The 18,725-nt window shown below is 46.9% G+C and overlaps 7 non-coding genes across 7 annotated transcripts; all 7 read right to left on the bottom strand.

Annotated features, from left to right (window-relative positions):
• Nucleotides 1-2,117: 2,117 nt before the first annotated feature.
• Nucleotides 2,118-2,236, bottom strand: LOC122376984. Its single transcript, XR_006255735.1, has one exon. It is a non-coding gene; the product is annotated as a 5S ribosomal RNA (ribosomal RNA).
• Nucleotides 2,237-4,720: 2,484 nt separating this feature from the next.
• On the bottom strand, nt 4,721-4,839 carry LOC122376983. Its single transcript, XR_006255734.1, has one exon. It is a non-coding gene; the product is annotated as a 5S ribosomal RNA (ribosomal RNA).
• A 2,486-nt stretch (nt 4,840-7,325) lies between these two features.
• LOC122376988 lies at nt 7,326-7,444 on the bottom strand. The gene has a single exon (XR_006255739.1). It is a non-coding gene; the product is annotated as a 5S ribosomal RNA (ribosomal RNA).
• A 2,478-nt stretch (nt 7,445-9,922) lies between these two features.
• Nucleotides 9,923-10,041, bottom strand: LOC122376985. Its single transcript, XR_006255736.1, has one exon. It is a non-coding gene; the product is annotated as a 5S ribosomal RNA (ribosomal RNA).
• Nucleotides 10,042-12,521: 2,480 nt separating this feature from the next.
• On the bottom strand, nt 12,522-12,640 carry LOC122376987. Its single transcript, XR_006255738.1, has one exon. It is a non-coding gene; the product is annotated as a 5S ribosomal RNA (ribosomal RNA).
• A 2,488-nt stretch (nt 12,641-15,128) lies between these two features.
• LOC122376986 lies at nt 15,129-15,247 on the bottom strand. Its single transcript, XR_006255737.1, has one exon. It is a non-coding gene; the product is annotated as a 5S ribosomal RNA (ribosomal RNA).
• A 2,475-nt stretch (nt 15,248-17,722) lies between these two features.
• On the bottom strand, nt 17,723-17,841 carry LOC122376982. Its single transcript, XR_006255733.1, has one exon. It is a non-coding gene; the product is annotated as a 5S ribosomal RNA (ribosomal RNA).
• Between the last annotated feature and the right edge of the window lie 884 nt (nt 17,842-18,725).

Raw genomic sequence — 18,725 nt, 5'->3', positions numbered from 1 at the left:
CGCGATAAGCTCCGAATGCCACGGCGATACAGAGATGGAGCTTGGCATGCCTGAATTTGATTCAAAGCCGATGCTTTTGACACCAACCGCGATTTTCGGGTCATTTCAGGTCACCGACTTTTGACGTCATAGCAAACCTTTGACACACTGGGTCTGCGTATAACGCGCTCTATCGCGGGGAGGGGGGCTCTTCATTGCCCCCCTACTAACTCCGAAAACTACGGGGCCGATTGTCAAAATTCAAACAGCGTCTGATAGCCCTGGAAAAACTGTCGACGAAACATAATTTCATTGACCTCGAGGTCACCGGTGACGTCACAGTTCAGTGTAAAAATTATTATGATTTTGGCTTGTTAACAATTTGAGCTTTGACCGCCGTCTTACAAGTCATATCCGGCTAATTGTTGGTTCACACCACTCGTGAACAGATGCTTTAGATACCCTGAGGGTACCAAACTTGTACTTTGATTTTAAGGTCGGGTCAGGTCATCACGGGTCACGGAAATATTATAGCATGCGTCGGTCACATGACATATGTTTTATGGTCCATTTAGGCTATATATTCGAATTTGATGTCGTTTGTGTCATTCGAGGTCATTTTGAGTTGAATTTGCTCAGATCAGTTCACTTTCAGGTAAAAAGGTCAAATTTTGAAATTGAAATTGTACACGGAGAGTGGGAATGTGAATAATTTTCAAAATTTTCAACATTTGTAGAATCCGAGATAGCAGATTGATAGCACAGTCTATTCTAAGCTCTCATGCAAAGAAAGAACATCTAGCTTAAAAACTAAGCTCTTGGGAGCGATTGCCGTGGTTCAATGTTTTGAGTCGAAATCGGCCGAACATGACGTCACTCTGACGTCATTTCCGGCCCACCGATGGTAGCTACGAAGATCATATTTCGATACAATGTGTCAAATTGATGCACCCAAAGTTGCTGTGCGTTTAGTGTCGATACGTCATGCAATTTGGAAGTTATTTCAGACAATTGGGAGGGGGGTTACGAATGTCCCCCCCCCCCCGACCAGTGGGGCCGCGAATTAAAACGTCGCAACGTCGCAACACCCTCTCTGGCGGAGGAGCATTCACAGAGATATGAAACTTGCAGGATGTAGTATCCATTACGAGTTTCTCAATTTGTATCACTCGGATTTTCCTTAAGGTCATATGAGGTCAGTTTTTTTTTCGTGACCTCACAATTACAAGGCGATGGGGAAAAATGAAAAGACCTCCAACTATCTTAACTACAAAGAATCGTGATTTCATGCACTCGTTGTAAAGCTCGATGCGTCTCTTTTGCAATGTTGACCTTGCCTGACTTCATTTATGACGTCATTAGGCTCATATTAATTTTTTGTCAATAACTTCCGATTAAAATGATCCAGCGATTCGGGAGAGCCACCCATGGACTCGGGGAGGCTTGCGAATCGAAGGAGATGGGTCATGACCTCCTTCGACCAACTTCGTGACGTTGGGGCGCTGAGCTGACCGTGACCCGGGGTCAACAACCTAAGGTGACCTCACCCAAACAAACGATATCTAATTCGACGCGACTGAGCGAGGCAAGCACGATGCTGCCAAAATCGCGGCTCAGCGGCCAGTTTTTTTTTTTTGCAAAGTTATTCACCAAAAACGGAACCGTACCTTAGGACACTTGACCTGACCTCAGAGGTCACCGGTTGACCGACGATCTTAAAATTGGGTACCAATCTCTTCGTCTCGTAACGGCGCACACGCCCGTTTTTTTCTGCGACGCGCTAGCTCCACCAGGGGCGGAACAGCGAAGGGGCGTTCGTACCTGCCATCCCTCTCCCCCTCAGCCGACGCGTATGTAGAAAGCCAATAGGTCCGGTGAGGGTTAAGTGAGAGGACATATCACTGCTTTTTGGCAACATAGCGATGTCTCGGCCCCGTTAAGCAATTTCGTTGAACGTCTTTCGATGGTTACAGTCCCGTTTCAAATGACATGCAGCTAGAACCAGTATGTAAAAAGAAACTTATCGAGTCCTAATAAATAGAAGACCTGTACAGTGTGCAGGGCACGGGCCATGTCGCAAAGAGCATAAACAGTGAAGGGATAAATAGCCCAAGTGGCCACCATTGAAGAAGCGAAAATGACAACGACACCCGGTGTTCCCAGGCGGTCACCCATCCAAGTACTAACCGGGCCCGATGCTGCTTGACTTCAGTGATCGGACGGGAACTGGTATTTTCAGCATGGTATGGTCGTTGCCGACGGAATCTGTCCATCTTCACCTCATTTATCTGTAACATAAAAGATGACGTCACAACTCTGGCACTGACAAGCCTCAAACACCACAGTCATTGCCTTTGGCCAAGCGGATGGCTTGAGTGATGACGCTGCTCAGTCTCATTGCTTATGTGACCACCAAAAACACCGCCAAGTACCGATAGGCTACAACAAGCAAATGGCTCGCAAGCAATATGTAAGGACGATGACACCAAACACATGAGTGAGAAGGGCAGCTGAAAGTCGGCACAACTGAGAAATGATCCCCGTCAAATCTCGAGACAAAAGCGGCACTTACCCCCACACCGGCCGGGGGGGAGGGGGTACCGCCCTCCATAGTTTTTTTTTTCGCGATAGCTCCGAATGCCACGGTGATACAGAGATGGAGCTTGGCATGCCTGAATTTTGATTCAAGCCGTATCTTTTGACACCAACCGCGATTTTCGGGTCATTTCAGGTCACCGACTTTTGACGTCATAAGCAAACCTTTGCCACACTGGGGTCTGCGTATAACGCGCTCTATCGCGGGGAGGGGGCTCTTCATTGCCCCCCTACTAACTCCGAAACTACTGGGCCGATTGTCAAAATTCAAACAGCGTCTGATAGCCCTGGAAAAAACTGTCGAACGAAACATAATTTCATTGACCTCGAGGTCACCGGTGACGTCACAGTTCAGTGTAAAAATTATTATGATTTTGGCTTGTTAACAATTTGAGCTTTGACCGCCGTCTTACAAGTCATATCCGGCTAATTGTTGGTTCACACACTCGTGAACAGATGCTTTAGATACCCTGAGGGTACCAAACTTGTACTTTGATTTTAAGGTCGGGTCAGGTCATCACGGGTCACGGAAATATTATAGCATGCGTCGGTCACATGACATATGTTTTATGGTCCATTTAGGCTATATATTTCGAATTTGATGTCGTTTGTGTCATTCGAGGTCATTTTGAGTTGAATTTGCTCAGATCAGTTCACTTTCAGGTAAAAAGGTCAAATTTTGAAATTGAAATTGTACACGGAGACGTGGGAATGTGAATAATTTTCAAAATTTTCAACATTTGTAGAATCCGAGATAGCAGATTGATAGCACAGTCTATTCTAAGTCCTCTCATGCAAAGAAAGAACATCTAGCTTAAAAACTAAGCTCTTGGGAGCGATTGCCGTGGTTCAATGTTTTGAGTCGAAATCGGCCGAACATGACGTCACTCTGACGTCATTTCCGGCCCACCGATGGTAGCTACGAAGACCATATTTCGATACAATGTGTCAAATTGATGCACCCAAAGTTGCTGTGCGTTTAGTGTCGATACGTCATGCAATTTGGAAGTTATTTCAGACAATTGGGAGGGGGGTTACGAATGTCCCCCCCCCCGACCAGTGGGCCGCGAATTAAAACGTCGCAACGTCGCAACACCCTCTCTGGCGGAGGAGCATTCACAGAGATATGAAACTTGCAGGATGTAGTATCCATTACGAGTTTCTCAACTTGTATCACTCGGATTTTTCCTTAAGGTCATATGAGGTCAGTTTTTTTTTCGTGACCTCACAATTACAAGGCGATGGGGAAAAATGAAAAGACCTCCAACTATCTTAACTACAAAGAATCGTGATTTCATGCACTCGTTGTAAAGCTCGATGCGTCTCTTTTGCAATGTTGACCTTGCCTGACTTCATTTATGACGTCATTAGGCTCATATTAATTTTTTGTCAATAACTTCCGATTAAATGATCCAGCGATTCGGGAGAGCCACCCATGGACTCGGGGAGGCTTGCGAATCGAAGGAGATGGGTCATGACCTCCTTCGACCAACTTCGTGACGTTGGGGCGCTGAGCTGACCGTGACCCGGGGTCAACAACCTAAGGTGACCTCACCCAAACAAACGATATCTAATTCGACGCGACTGAGCGAGGCAAGCACGATGCTGCCAAAATCGCGGCTCAGCGGCCAGTTTTTTTTTTTGCAAAGTTATTCACCAAAAACGGAACCGTACCTTAGGACACTTGACCTGACCTCAGAGGTCACCGGTTGACCGACGATCTTAAAATTGGGTACCAATCTCTTCGTCTCGTAACGGCGCACACGCCCGTTTTTTTCTGCGACGCGCTAGCTCCACCAGGGGCGGAACAGCGAAGGGGCGTTCGTACCTGCCATCCCCTCTCCCCCTCAGCCGACGCGTATGTAGAAAGCCAATAGGTCCGGTGAGGGTTAAGTGAGAGGTCATATCACTGCTTTTTGGCAACATAGCGATGTCTCGGCCCCGTTAAGCAATTTCGTTGAACGTCTTTCGATGGTTACAGTCCCGTTTCAAATGACATGCAGCTAGAACCAGTATGTAAAAAGAAACTTATCGAGTCCTAATAAATAGAAGACCTGTACAGTGTGCAGGGCACGGGCCATGTCGCAAAGAGCATAAACAGTGAAGGGATAAATAGCCCAAGTGGCCACCATTGAAGAAGCGAAAATGACAACGACACCCGGTGTTCCCAGGCGGTCACCCATCCAAGTACTAACCGGGCCCGATGCTGCTTGACTTCAGTGATCGGACGGGAACTGGTATTTTCAGCATGGTATGGTCGTTGCCGACGGAATCTGTCCATCTTCACCTCATTTATCTGTAACATAAAAGATGACGTCACAACTTTGGCATTGACAAGCCTCAAACACCACAGTCATTGCCTTTGGCCAAGCGGATGGCTTGAGTGATGACGCTGCTCAGTCTCATTGCTTATGTGACCACCAAAAACACCGCCAAGTACCGATAGGCTACAACAAGCAAATGGCTCGCAAGCAATATGTAAAGGACGATGACACCAAACACATGAGTGAGAAGGGCAGCTGAAAGTCGGCACAACTGAGAAATGATCCCCGTCAAATCTCGAGACAAAAGCGGCACTTACACCCACACCGGCCGGGGGGGGGGGGGGTACCGCCCTCCATAGTTTTTTTTTTTCGCGATAGCTCCGAATGCCACGGCGATACAGAGATGGAGCTTGGCATGCCTGAATTTTGATTCAAGCCGGATCTTTTGACACCAACCGCGATTTTCGGGTCATTTCAGGTCACCGACTTTTGACGTCATAAGCAAACCTTTGACACACTGGGGTCTGCGTATAACGCGCTCTATCGCGGGGAGGGGGCTCTTCATTGCCCCCCTACTAACTCCGAAACTACTGGGCCGATTGTCAAAATTCAAACAGCGTCTGATAGCCCTGGAAAAACTGTCGAACGAAACATAATTTCATTGACCTCGAGGTCACCGGTGACGTCACAGTTCAGTGTAAAAATTATTATGATTTTGGCTTGTTAACAATTTGAGCTTTGACCGCCGTCTTACAAGTCATATCCGGCTAATTGTTGGTTCACACACTCGTGAACAGATGCTTTAGATACCCTGAGGGTACCAAACTTGTACTTTGATTTTAAGGTCGGGTCAGGTCATCACGGGTCACGGAAATATTATAGCATGCGTCGGTCACATGACATATGTTTTATGGTCCATTTAGGCTATATATTTCGAATTTGATGTCGTTTGTGTCATTCGAGGTCATTTTGAGTTGAATTTGCTCAGATCAGTTCACTTTCAGGTAAAAAGGTCAAATTTTGAAATTGAAATTGTACACGGAGAGTGGGAATGTGAATAATTTTCAAAATTTTCAACATTTGTAGAATCCGAGATAGCAGATTGATAGCACAGTCTATTCTAAGTCCTCTCATGCAAAGAAAGAACATCTAGCTTAAAAACTAAGCTCTTGGGAGCGATTGCCGTGGTTCAATGTTTTGAGTCGAAATCGGCCGAACATGACGTCACTCTGACGTCATTTCCGGCCCACCGATGGTAGCTACGAAGATCATATTTCGATACAATGTGTCAAATTGATGCACCCAAAGTTGCTGTGCGTTTAGTGTCGATACGTCATGCAATTTGGAAGTTATTTCAGACAATTGGGAGGGGGGTTACGAATGTCCCCCCCCCCGACCAGTGGGCCGCGAATTAAAACGTCGCAACGTCGCAACACCCTCTCTGGCGGAGGAGCATTCACAGAGATATGAAACTTGCAGGATGTAGTATCCATTACGAGTTTCTCAACTTGTATCACTCGGATTTTTCCTTAAGGTCATATGAGGTCAGTTTTTTTTTCGTGACCTCACAATTACAAGGCGATGGGGAAAAATGAAAAGACCTCCAACTATCTTAACTACAAAGAATCGTGATTTCATGCACTCGTTGTAAAGCTCGATGCGTCTCTTTTGCAATGTTGACCTTGCCTGACTTCATTTATGACGTCATTAGGCTCATATTAATTTTTTGTCAATAACTTCCGATTAAAATGATCCAGCGATTCGGGAGAGCCACCCATGGACTCGGGGAGGCTTGCGAATCGAAGGAGATGGGTCATGACCTCCTTCGACCAACTTCGTGACGTTGGGGCGCTGAGCTGACCGTGACCCGGGGTCAACAACCTAAGGTGACCTCACCCAAACAAACGATATCTAATTCGACGCGACTGAGCGAGGCAAGCACGATGCTGCCAAAATCGCGGCTCAGCGGCCAGTTTTTTTTTTTTGCAAAGTTATTCACCAAAAACGGAACCGTACCTTAGGACACTTGACCTGACCTCAGAGGTCACCGGTTGACCGACGATCTTAAAATTGGGTACCAATCTCTTCGTCTCGTAACGGCGCACACGCCCGTTTTTTTTCTGCGACGCGCTAGCTCCACCAGGGGCGGAACAGCGAAGGGGCGTTCGTACCTGCCATCCCTCTCCCCCTCAGCCGACGCGTATGTAGAAAGCCAATAGGTCCGGTGAGGGTTAAGTGAGAGGACATATCACTGCTTTTTGGCAACATAGCGATGTCTCGGCCCCGTTAAGCAATTTCGTTGAACGTCTTTCGATGGTTACAGTCCCGTTTCAAATGACATGCAGCTAGAACCAGTATGTAAAAAGAAACTTATCGATCCTAATAAATAGAAGACCTGTACAGTGTGCAGGGCACGGGCCATGTCGCAAAGAGCATAAACAGTGAAGGGATAAATAGCCCAAGTGGCCACCATTGAAGAAGCGAAAATGACAACGACACCCGGTGTTCCCAGGCGGTCACCCATCCAAGTACTAACCGGGCCCGATGCTGCTTGACTTCAGTGATCGGACGGGAACTGGTATTTTCAGCATGGTATGGTCGTTGCCGACGGAATCTGTCCATCTTCACCTCATTTATCTGTAACATAAAAGATGACGTCACAACTTTGGCATTGACAAGCCTCAAACACCACAGTCATTGCCTTTGGCCAAGCGGATGGCTTGAGTGATGACGCTGCTCAGTCTCATTGCTTATGTGACCACCAAAAACACCGCCAAGTACCGATAGGCTACAACAAGCAAATGGCTCGCAAGCAATATGTAAAGGACGATGACACCAAACACATGAGTGAGAAGGGCAGCTGAAAGTCGGCACAACTGAGAAATGATCCCCGTCAAATCTCGAGACAAAAGCGGCACTTACACCCACACCGGCCGGGGGGGGGGGGGGTACCGCCCTCCATAGTTTTTTTTTTTTCGCGATAGCTCCGAATGCCACGGCGATACAGAGATGGAGCTTGGCATGCCTGAATTTTGATTCAAGCCGTATCTTTTGACACCAACCGCGATTTTCGGGTCATTTCAGGTCACCGACTTTTGACGTCATAAGCAAACCTTTGACACACTGGGGTCTGCGTATAACGCGCTCTATCGCGGGGAGGGGGCTCTTCATTGCCCCCCTACTAACTCCGAAACTACTGGGCCGATTGTCAAAATTCAAACAGCGTCTGATAGCCCTGGAAAAACTGTCGAACGAAACATAATTTCATTGACCTCGAGGTCACCGGTGACGTCACAGTTCAGTGTAAAAATTATTATGATTTTGGCTTGTTAACAATTTGAGCTTTGACCGCCGTCTTACAAGTCATATCCGGCTAATTGTTGGTTCACACACTCGTGAACAGATGCTTTAGATACCCTGAGGGTACCAAACTTGTACTTTGATTTTAAGGTCGGGTCAGGTCATCACGGGTCACGGAAATATTATAGCATGCGTCGGTCACATGACATATGTTTTATGGTCCATTTAGGCTATATATTTCGAATTTGATGTCGTTTGTGTCATTCGAGGTCATTTTGAGTTGAATTTGCTCAGATCAGTTCACTTTCAGGTAAAAAGGTCAAATTTTGAAATTGAAATTGTACACGGAGAGTGGGAATGTGAATAATTTTCAAAATTTTCAACATTTGTAGAATCCGAGATAGCAGATTGATAGCACAGTCTATTCTAAGTCCTCTCATGCAAAGAAAGAACATCTAGCTTAAAAACTAAGCTCTTGGGAGCGATTGCCGTGGTTCAATGTTTTGAGTCGAAATCGGCCGAACATGACGTCACTCTGACGTCATTTCCGGCCCACCGATGGTAGCTACGAAGATCATATTTCGATACAATGTGTCAAATTGATGCACCCAAAGTTGCTGTGCGTTTAGTGTCGATACGTCATGCAATTTGGAAGTTATTTCAGACAATTGGGAGGGGGGTTACGAATGTCCCCCCCCCCGACCAGTGGGCCGCGAATTAAAACGTCGCAACGTCGCAACACCCTCTCTGGCGGAGGAGCATTCACAGAGATATGAAACTTGCAGGATGTAGTATCCATTACGAGTTTCTCAACTTGTATCACTCGGATTTTTCCTTAAGGTCATATGAGGTCAGTTTTTTTTTCGTGACCTCACAATTACAAGGCGATGGGGAAAAATGAAAAGACCTCCAACTATCTTAACTACAAAGAATCGTGATTTCATGCACTCGTTGTAAAGCTCGATGCGTCTCTTTTGCAATGTTGACCTTGCCTGACTTCATTTATGACGTCATTAGGCTCATATTAATTTTTTGTCAATAACTTCCGATTAAAATGATCCAGCGATTCGGGAGAGCCACCCATGGACTCGGGGAGGCTTGCGAATCGAAGGAGATGGGTCATGACCTCCTTCGACCAACTTCGTGACGTTGGGGCGCTGAGCTGACCGTGACCCGGGGTCAACAACCTAAGGTGACCTCACCCAAACAAACGATATCTAATTCGACGCGACTGAGCGAGGCAAGCACGATGCTGCCAAAATCGCGGCTCAGCGGCCGTTTTTTTTTTGCAAAGTTATTCACCAAAAACGGAACCGTACCTTAGGACACTTGACCTGACCTCAGAGGTCACCGGTTGACCGACGATCTTAAAATTGGGTACCAATCTCTTCGTCTCGTAACGGCGCACACGCCCGTTTTTTTCTGCGACGCGCTAGCTCCACCAGGGGCGGAACAGCGAAGGGGCGTTCGTACCTGCCATCCCCCTCCCCCTCAGCCGACGCGTATGTAGAAAGCCAATAGGTCCGGTGAGGGTTAAGTGAGAGGACATATCACTGCTTTTTGGCAACATAGCGATGTCTCGGCCCCGTTAAGCAATTTCGTTGAACGTCTTTCGATGGTTACAGTCCCGTTTCAAATGACATGCAGCTAGAACCAGTATGTAAAAAGAAACTTATCGAGTCCTAATAAATAGAAGACCTGTACAGTGTGCAGGGCACGGGCCATGTCGCAAAGAGCATAAACAGTGAAGGGATAAATAGCCCAAGTGGCCACCATTTAAGAAGCGACAACGACACCCGGTGTTCCCAGGCGGTCACCCATCCAAGTACTAACCGGGCCCGATGCTGCTTGACTTCAGTGATCGGACGGGAACTGGTATTTTCAGCATGGTATGGTCGTTGTCGGCGGAATCAGTCCATCTTTACCTCCTTTATCTGTAACATAAAAGATGACGTCACAACTCTGGCACTGACAAGCCTCAAACACCACAGTCATTGCCTTTGGCCAAGCCGATGGCTTGAGTGATGACGCTGCTCAGTCACATTGCTTATGTGACCACCAAAAACACCGCCAAGTACCGATAGGCTACAACAAGCAAATGGCTCGCAAGCAATATGTAAAGGACGATGACACCAAACACATGAGTGAGAAGGGCAGCTGAAAGTCGGCACAACTGAGAAATGATCCCCGTCAAATCTCGAGACAAAAGCGGCACTTACCCCCACACCGGCCGGGGGGAGGGGTACCGCCCTCCATAGTTTTTTTTTTCGCGATAGCTCCGAATGCCACGGTGATACAGAGATGGAGCTTGGCATGCCTGAATTTTGATTCAAGCCGTATCTTTTGACACCAACCGCGATTTTCGGGTCATTTCAGGTCACCGACTTTTGACGTCATAAGCAAACCTTTGCCACACTGGGGTCTGCGTATAACGCGCTCTATCGCGGGGAGGGGGCTCTTCATTGCCCCCCTACTAACTCCGAAACTACTGGGCCGATTGTCAAAATTCAAACAGCGTCTGATAGCCCTGGAAAAACTGTCGAACGAAACATAATTTCATTGACCTCGAGGTCACCGGTGACGTCACAGTTCAGTGTAAAAATTATTATGATTTTGGCTTGTTAACAATTTGAGCTTTGACCGCCGTCTTACAAGTCATATCCGGCTAATTGTTGGTTCACACACTCGTGAACAGATGCTTTAGATACCCTGAGGGTACCAAACTTGTACTTTGATTTTAAGGTCGGGTCAGGTCATCACGGGTCACGGAAATATTATAGCATGCGTCGGTCACATGACATATGTTTTATGGTCCATTTAGGCTATATATTTCGAATTTGATGTAGTTTGTGTCATTCGAGGTCTTTTTGAGTTGAATTTGCTCAGATCAGTTCACTTTCAGGTAAAAAGGTCAAATTTTGAAATTGAAATTGTACACGGAGAGTGGGAATGTGAATAATTTTCAAAATTTTCAACATTTGTAGAATCCGAGATAGCAGATTGATAGCACAGTCTATTCTAAGTCCTCTCATGCAAAGAAAGAACATCTAGCTTAAAAACTAAGCTCAGGGAGCGATTGCCGTGGTTCAATGTTTTGAGTCGAAATCGGCCGAACATGACGTCACTCTGACGTCATTTCCGGCCCACCGATGGTAGCTACGAAGATCATATTTCGATACAATGTGTCAAATTGATGCACCCAAAGTTGCTGTGCGTTTAGTGTCGATACGTCATGCAATTTGGAAGTTATTTCAGACAATTGGGAGGGGGGTTACGAATGTCCCCCCCCCCGACCAGTGGGCCGCGAATTAAAACGTCGCAACGTCGCAACACCCTCTCTGGCGGAGGAACATTCACAGAGATATGAAACTTGCAGGATGTAGTATCCATTACGAGTTTCTCAATTTGTATCACTCGGATTTTCCTTAAGGTCATATGAGGTCAGTTTTTTTTTCGTGACCTCACAATTACAAGGCGATGGGGAAAAATGAAAAGACCTCCAACTATCTTAACTACAAAGAATCGTGATTTCATGCACTCGTTGTAAAGCTCGATGCGTCTCTTTTGCAATGTTGACCTTGCCTGACTTCATTTATGACGTCATTAGGCTCATATTAATTTTTTGTCAATAACTTCCGATTAAAATGATCCAGCGATTCGGGAGAGCCACCCATGGACTCGGGGAGGCTTGCGAATCGAAGGAGATGGGTCATGACCTCCTTCGACCAACTTCGTGACGTTGGGGCGCTGAGCTGACCGTGACCCGGGGTCAACAACCTAAGGTGACCTCACCCAAACAAACGATATCTAATTCGACGCGACTGAGCGAGGCAAGCACGATGCTGCCAAAATCGCGGCTCAGCGGCCATTTTTTTTTTTTTGCAAAGTTATTCACCAAAAACGGAACCGTACCTTAGGACACTTGACCTGACCTCAGAGGTCACCGGTTGACCGACGATCTTAAAATTGGGTACCAATCTCTTCGTCTCGTAACGGCGCACACGCCCGTTTTTTTCTGCGACGCGCTAGCTCCACCAGGGGCGGAACAGCGAAGGGGCGTTCGTACCTGCCATCCCTCTCCCCCTCAGCCGACGCGTATGTAGAAAGCCAATAGGTCCGGTGAGGGTTAAGTGAGAGGACATATCACTGCTTTTTGGCAACATAGCGATGTCTCGGCCCCGTTAAGCAATTTCGTTGAACGTCTTTCGATGGTTACAGTCCCGTTTCAAATGACATGCAGCTAGAACCAGTATGTAAAAAGAAACTTATCGAGTCCTAATAAATAGAAGACCTGTACAGTGTGCAGGGCACGGGCCATGTCGCAAAGAGCATAAACAGTGAAGGGATAAATAGCCCAAGTGGCCACCATTGAAGAAGCGAAAATGACAACGACACCCGGTGTTCCCAGGCGGTCACCCATCCAAGTACTAACCGGGCCCGATGCTGCTTGACTTCAGTGATCGGACGGGAACTGGTATTTTCAGCATGGTATGGTCGTTGCCGACGGAATCTGTCCATCTTCACCTCATTTATCTGTAACATAAAAGATGACGTCACAACTTTGGCATTGACAAGCCTCAAACACCACAGTCATTGCCTTTGGCCAAGCGGATGGCTTGAGTGATGACGCTGCTCAGTCTCATTGCTTATGTGACCACCAAAAACACCGCCAAGTACCGATAGGCTACAACAAGCAAATGGCTCACAAGCAATATGTAAGGGACGATGACACCAAACACATGAGTGAGAAGGGCAGCTGAAAGTCGGCACAACTGAGAAATGATCCCCGTCAAATCTCGAGACAAAAGCGGCACTTACACCCACACCGGCCGGGGGGGGGGGGGGGGGTACCGCCCTCCATAGTTTTTTTTTTTCGCGATAGCTCCGAATGCCACGGCGATACAGAGATGGAGCTTGGCATGCCTGAATTTTGATTCAAGCCGTATCTTTTGACACCAACCGCGATTTTCGGGTCATTTCAGGTCACCGACTTTTGACGTCATAAGCAAACCTTTGACACACTGGGGTCTGCGTATAACGCGCTCTATCGCGGGGAGGGGGCTCTTCATTGCCCCCCTACTAACTCCGAAACTACTGGGCCGATTGTCAAAATTCAAACAGCGTCTGATAGCCCTGGAAAAACTGTCGAACGAAACATAATTTCATTGACCTCGAGGTCACCGGTGACGTCACAGTTCAGTGTAAAAATTATTATGATTTTGGCTTGTTAACAATTTGAGCTTTGACCGCCGTCTTACAAGTCATATCCGGCTAATTGTTGGTTCACACACTCGTGAACAGATGCTTTAGATACCCTGAGGGTACCAAACTTGTACTTTGATTTTAAGGTCGGGTCAGGTCATCACGGGTCACGGAAATATTATAGCATGCGTCGGTCACATGACATATGTTTTATGGTCCATTTAGGCTATATATTTCGAATTTGATGTCGTTTGTGTCATTCGAGGTCATTTTGAGTTGAATTTGCTCAGATCAGTTCACTTTCAGGTAAAAAGGTCAAATTTTGAAATTGAAATTGTACACGGAGAGTGGGAATGTGAATAATTTTCAAAATTTTCAACATTTGTAGAATCCGAGATAGCAGATTGATAGCACAGTCTATTCTAAGTCCTCTCATGCAAAGAAAGAACATCTAGCTTAAAAACTAAGCTCTTGGGAGCGATTGCCGTGGTTCAATGTTTTGAGTCGAAATCGGCCGAACATGACGTCACTCTGACGTCATTTCCGGCCCACCGATGGTAGCTACGAAGACCATATTTCGATACAATGTGTCAAATTGATGCACCCAAAGTTGCTGTGCGTTTAGTGTCGATACGTCATGCAATTTGGAAGTTATTTCAGACAATTGGGAGGGGGGTTACGAATGTCCCCCCCCCCCGACCAGTGGGCCGCGAATTAAAACGTCGCAACGTCGCAACACCCTCTCTGGCGGAGGAGCATTCACAGAGATATGAAACTTGCAGGATGTAGTATCCATTACGAGTTTCTCAACTTGTATCACTCGGATTTTTCCTTAAGGTCATATGAGGTCAGTTTTTTTTTCGTGACCTCACAATTACAAGGCGATGGGGAAAAATGAAAAGACCTCCAACTATCTTAACTACAAAGAATCGTGATTTCATGCACTCGTTGTAAAGCTCGATGCGTCTCTTTTGCAATGTTGACCTTGCCTGACTTCATTTATGACGTCATTAGGCTCATATTAATTTTTTGTCAATAACTTCCGATTAAATTGATCCAGCGATTCGGGAGAGCCACCCATGGACTCGGGGAGGCTTGCGAATCGAAGGAGATGGGTCATGACCTCCTTCGACCAACTTCGTGACGTTGGGGCGCTGAGCTGACCGTGACCCGGGGTCAACAACCTAAGGTGACCTCACCCAAACAAACGATATCTAATTCGACGCGACTGAGCGAGGCAAGCACGATGCTGCCAAAATCGCGGCTCAGCGGCCATATTTTTTTTGCAAAGTTATTCACCAAAAACGGAACCGTACCTTAGGACACTTGACCTGACCTCAGAGGTCACCGGTTGACCGACGATCTTAAAATTGGGTACCAATCTCTTCGTCTCGTAACGGCGCACACGCCCGTTTTTTTTCTGCGACGCGCTAGCTCCACCAGGGGCGGAACAGCGAAGGGGCGTTCGTACCTGCCATCCCTCTCCCCCTCAGCCGACGCGTATGTAGAAAGCCAATAGGTCCGGTGAGGGTTAAGTGAGAGGACATATCACTGCTTTTTGGCAACATAGCGATGTCTCGGCCCCGTTAAGCAATTTCGTTGAACGTCTTTCGATGGTTACAGTCCCGTTTCAAATGACATGCAGCTAGAACCAGTATGTAAAAAGAAACTTATCGAGTCCTAATAAATAGAAGACCTGTACAGTGTGCAGGGCACGGGCCATGTCGCAAAGAGCATAAACAGTGAAGGGATAAATAGCCCAAGTGGCCACCATTGAAGAAGCGAAAATGACAACGACACCCGGTGTTCCCAGGCGGTCACCCATCCAAGTACTAACCGGGCCCGATGCTGCTTGACTTCAGTGATCGGACGGGAACTGGTATTTTCAGCATGGTATGGTCGTTGCCGACGGAATCTGTCCATCTTCACCTCATTTATCTGTAACATAAAAGATGACGTCACAACTTTGGCATTGACAAGCCTCAAACACCACAGTCATTGCCTTTGGCCAAGCGGATGGCTTGAGTGATGACGCTGCTCAGTCTCATTGCTTATGTGACCACCAAAAACACCGCCAAGTACCGATAGGCTACAACAAGCAAATGGCTCGCAAGCAATATGTAAAGGACGATGACACCAAACACATGAGTGAGAAGGGCAGCTGAAAGTCGGCACAACTGAGAAATGATCCCCGTCAAATCTCGAGACAAAAGCGGCACTTACACCCACACCGGCCGGGGGGGGGGGGGGTACCGCCCTCCATAGTTTTTTTTTTCGCGATAGCTCCGAATGCCACGGCGATACAGAGATGAAGCTTGGCATGCCTGAATTTTGATTCAAGCCGGATCTTTTGACACCAACCGCGATTTTCGGGTCATTTCAGGTCACCGACTTTTGACGTCATAAGCAAACCTTTGACACACTGGGGTCTGCGTATAACGCGCTCTATCGCGGGGAGGGGGCTCTTCATTGCCCCCCTACTAACTCCGAAACTACTGGGCCGATTGTCAAAATTCAAACAGCGTCTGATAGCCCTGGAAAAACTGTCGAACGAAACATAATTTCATTGACCTCGAGGTCACCGGTGACGTCACAGTTCAGTGTAAAAATTATTATGATTTTGGCTTGTTAACAATTTGAGCTTTGACCGCCGTCTTACAAGTCATATCCGGCTAATTGTTGGTTCACACACTCGTGAACAGATGCTTTAGATACCCTGAGGGTACCAAACTTGTACTTTGATTTTAAGGTCGGGTCAGGTCATCACGGGTCACGGAAATATTATAGCATGCGTCGGTCACATGACATATGTTTTATGGTCCATTTAGGCTATATATTTCGAATTTGATGTCGTTTGATCATTCGAGGTCATTTTGAGTTGAATTTGCTCAGATCAGTTCACTTTCAGGTAAAAAGGTCAAATTTTGAAATTGAAATTGTACACGGAGAGTGGGAATGTGAATAATTTTCAAAATTTTCAACATTTGTAGAATCCGAGATAGCAGATTGATACCACAGTCTATTCTAAGTCCTCTCATGCAAAGAAAGAACATCTAGCTTAAAAACTAAGCTCTTGGGAGCGATTGCCGTGGTTCAATGTTTTGAGTCGAAATCGGCCGAACATGACGTCACTCTGACGTCATTTCCGGCCCACCGATGGTAGCTACGAAGATAATATTTCGATACAATGTGTCAAATTGATGCACCCAAAGTTGCTGTGCGTTTAGTGTCGATACGTCATGCAATTTGGAAGTTATTTCAGACAATTGGGAGGGGGGTTACGAATGTCCCCCCCCCCCGACCAGTGGGCCGCGAATTAAAACGTCGCAACGTCGCAACACCCTCTCTGGCGGAGGAGCATTCACAGAGATATGAAACTTGCAGGATGTAGTATCCATTACGAGTTTCTCAACTTGTATCACTCGGATTTTTCCTTAAGGTCATATGAGGTCAGTTTTTTTTCGTGACCTCACAATTACAAGGCGATGGGGAAAAATGAAAAGACCTCCAACTATCTTAACTACAAAGAATCGTGATTTCATGCACTCGTTGTAAAGCTCGATGCGTCTCTTTTGCAATGTTGACCTTGCCTGACTTCATTTATGACGTCATTAGGCTCATATTAATTTTTTGTCAATAACTTCCGATTAAAATGATCCAGCGATTCGGGAGAGCCACCCATGGACTCGGGGAGGCTTGCGAATCGAAGGAGATGGGTCATGACCTCCTTCGACCAACTTCGTGACGTTGGGGCGCTGAGCTGACCGTGACCCGGGGTCAACAACCTAAGGTGACCTCACCCAAACAAACGATATCTAATTCGACGCGACTGAGCGAGGCAAGCACGATGCTGCCAAAATCGCGGCTCAGCGGCCGTTTTTTTTTTTGCAAAGTTATTCACCAAAAACGGAACCGTACCTTAAGACACTTGACCTGACCTCAGAGGTCACCGGTTGACCGACGATCTTAAAATTGGGTACCAATCTCTTCGTCTCGTAACGGCGCACACGCCCGTTTTTTCTGCGACGCGCTAGCTCCACCAGGGGCGGAACAGCGAAGGGGCGTTCGTACCTGCCATCCCCCTCCCCCTCAGCCGACGCGTATGTAGAAAGCCAATAGGTCCGGTGAGGGTTAAGTGAGAGGACATATCACTGCTTTTTGGCAACATAGCGATGTCTCGGCCCCGTTAAGCAATTTCGTTGAACGTCTTTCGATGGTTACAGTCCCGTTTCAAATGACATGCAGCTAGAACCAGTATGTAAAAAGAAACTTATCGAGTCCTAATAAATAGAAGACCTGTACAGTGTGCAGGGCACGGGCCATGTCGCAAAGAGCATAAACAGTGAAGGGATAAATAGCCCAAGTGGCCACCATTTAAGAAGCGACAACGACACCCGGTGTTCCCAGGCGGTCACCCATCCAAGTACTAACCGGGCCCGATGCTGCTTGACTTCAGTGATCGGACGGGAACTGGTATTTTCAGCATGGTATGGTCGTTGTCGGCGGAATCAGTCCATCTTTACCTCCTTTATCTGTAACATAAAAGATGACGTCACAACTCTGGCACTGACAAGCCTCAAACACCACAGTCATTGCCTTTGGCCAAGCCGATGGCTTGAGTGATGACGCTGCTCAGTCACATTGCTTATGTGACCACCAAAAACACCGCCAAGTACCGATAGGCTACAACAAGCAAATGGCTCGCAAGCAATATGTAAAGGACGATGACACCAAACACATGAGTGAGAAGGGCAGCTGAAAGTCGGCACAACTGAGAAATGATCCCCGTCAAATCTCGAGACAAAAGCGGCACTTACCCCCACACCGGCCGGGGGGAGGGGTACCGCCCTCCATAGTTTTTTTTTTTCGCGATAGCTCCGAATGCCACGGTGATACAGAGATGGAGCTTGGCATGCCTGAATTTTGATTCAAGCCGTATCTTTTGACACCAACCGCGATTTTCGGGTCATTTCAGGTCACCGACTTTTGACGTCATAAGCAAACCTTTGCCACACTGGGGTCTGCGTATAACGCGCTCTATCGCGGGGAGGGGGCTCTTCATTGCCCCCCTACTAACTCCGAAACTAGTGGGCCGATTGTAAAAATTCAAACAGCGTCTGATAGCCCTGGAAAAACTGTCGAACGAAACATAATTTCATTGACCTCGAGGTCACCGGTGACGTCACAGTTCAGTGTAAAAATTATTATGATTTTGGCTTGTTAACAATTTGAGCTTTGACCGCCGTCTTAAAAGTCATATCCGGCTAATTGTTGGTTCACACACTCGTGAACAGATGCTTAAGATACCCTGAGGGTACCAAACTTGTACTTTGATTTTAAGGTCGGGTCAGGTCATCACGGGTCACGGAAATATTATAGCATGCG

Source organism: Amphibalanus amphitrite, unplaced genomic scaffold, assembly GCF_019059575.1.
Source record: "Amphibalanus amphitrite isolate SeventyFive unplaced genomic scaffold, NRLGWU_Aamphi_draft 002435F_arrow, whole genome shotgun sequence".
Taxonomy (NCBI): Eukaryota; Metazoa; Arthropoda; class Thecostraca; order Balanomorpha; family Balanidae; genus Amphibalanus; species Amphibalanus amphitrite.
Note: the sequence above shows the minus strand (reverse complement) of the source record. Positions and strands in the feature narration are given on the sequence as shown.